This window comes from Teleopsis dalmanni, chromosome 2, assembly GCF_002237135.1.
Source record: "Teleopsis dalmanni isolate 2A chromosome 2, ASM223713v2, whole genome shotgun sequence".
NCBI classification, from domain to species: domain Eukaryota; kingdom Metazoa; phylum Arthropoda; class Insecta; order Diptera; family Diopsidae; genus Teleopsis; species Teleopsis dalmanni.
In genome coordinates this window covers 129151083-129153247 of record NC_051847.1, presented here as the reverse complement: position 1 = coordinate 129153247, position 2165 = coordinate 129151083, and positions in this window count along the sequence as shown.

Genomic DNA, 2165 nt, shown 5'->3' with positions numbered 1-2165 from the left:
TCTTCTAAGGAACAAAATGTTGCCAACTTAATTGCACCCGCTGTTGAAGTGAAATCTCCTGTAGAAATTAAATCGAAACGTACTTTCTCAAAGATGATACAGACTAGTATGATAGAAGATACATTGAGAACTCTTCGTGCAAAATCAAAGATACAGTAATGCGGTTCAGAAAACTTAACCTCTAACTCTTAGAAGAATAATTAAAAAAAAAATTTTCTTTGTATGGAAACGTGATGGCAAATATTTTGAAATTGAAATTGAAAATAAAAAAAAAATTAAAATGTTACAAAAAATATTTGAGGAAAAATTTAAAAATAATTAATAAAAATATTTGACAGAACCTCCGAATACAATTTTTTTATTCAAAGTCAGTTGTTAAAAGGTAGAGATAAAAATTCAAAAATGTTGTAGTAATCTATCTAAGATAACTAGTGGTGCACTTAGCTGATAACGTATGCAACCTAATCATTAAAATAAAGCTTGGTAGAATTTTGATCTTTAACGGTTATCTGAATAGGTATGTTGCTTATTACAAACATACTTACATTTAACTTACATTTAAGAAAGAAACCAACATACTTCCTCAAATTTTTCAAGATTCGTTAATCACCTTCAAAGCAAGTCTGATTTGATGCAATACAAATATTATACATATAACATTAAAGAGATACAATAGAGCATCAGTCTCCGGAGCAAAATCAAATCAATGAGAATTCGAATTGATAAGTATAGTCGTTTTTTAGTAATATGTATTATCTTCCCGATTTGACATATTATAAGCTACCAAAATTAACATCATGATAATTCCAGACTATGTTAGGCAAACTGAGCTGCTTAAAATGATTTATATTCATATAACTCCACTTGAACTGTATATTATATAGAGAAAAATGTCTCAATCTAAGTTAAAAACTCCAAGTTAAGAAAACTGTTCACATCACATAAGTTATTGATATGCATTAGATTTTTTCAAAACTTATTTTCCATTCTTGTATATTATATTTAAAATTGATCTTTTAGTTTACTACACATTATTATCCCTCTATAATAACAATATATTATTTCTAAATTATAACTCAGTCTACAAAAGGATTAACAACAAAACTGTTGCTAGTAACAAAGGAATATTTGGCATCATGTTTATGATATGCATCATGTTAAAGTCTATTCAATCCAAGTATTAGTATCATATAACTATAAACTCTTATAACTATTATAACTATTATATTTATTTTATATTTCCAATTTTTTTGCTATTTTATATTTACTTATAGCACATTTACACTGCCTCATTTAGGCATTTTTGCGACTAATAAGGATGATTTATAGTACATTCACACTGTCTCATTTAGATGGCTTTGCTCATAATAACCACTAATGAGGACGATATACCATACAAAATGCTTTCATGTAAACGAGCTTATTATCCAAAACTCAACTCATTTTAGGCGAAATATGTCAAATGTAACCTTTAAAAATAAATTTCCCAAAAGGGAAATTACCAAAATGTAAAAGATGTGTTATATGCTTTACATGTAAAATGTAAACAAACAACAGCTGAGCTGTAAAAAATGACACTAAGGAAATAATTGATATATAAAATGTATACAAATGATTAAATATATATATATACTAGATAACCCGACAAACGTTGTTTTGCCTTATAAATTATTTCTAGTTTCTAGATAAATTCTAGTGTAGACAAAAAGTAACTTACTTATTATAAGTGTGTAAGTATGTGGTATATGGATGAAATAGGTATGGAGCGCTATGAACGAAAAGGAAAATAAAAATAACAAACGTCAAACAATATTATTTTTAAGTTATTATAGTTTATTTATTAAATTATTAATTTAAAATCAATAGATTTGTATGATACCAAGTTCCCTGGCAACAACTGTTGTATCTTCAAATTTAAATTGTCTTGGATTGACTGTAAATAATAAATGATAATGGGCCAGTAACATTAACCAACAACAGTCGAAGATAAAAGCACTCAGTGTGTCTTGGATTAACTATAAATAAGCTTTCGATTTAAATAAATTGAGACATGCAGCAACTGGTGAAACTTGCTTGCGGGGCATCCATTTTTTTGTTTGAGGCCATGTGAAATAACGTGGTACTTGTGAATAGAGTAATGTTCTTGCAAAGGCACCAAAATCATC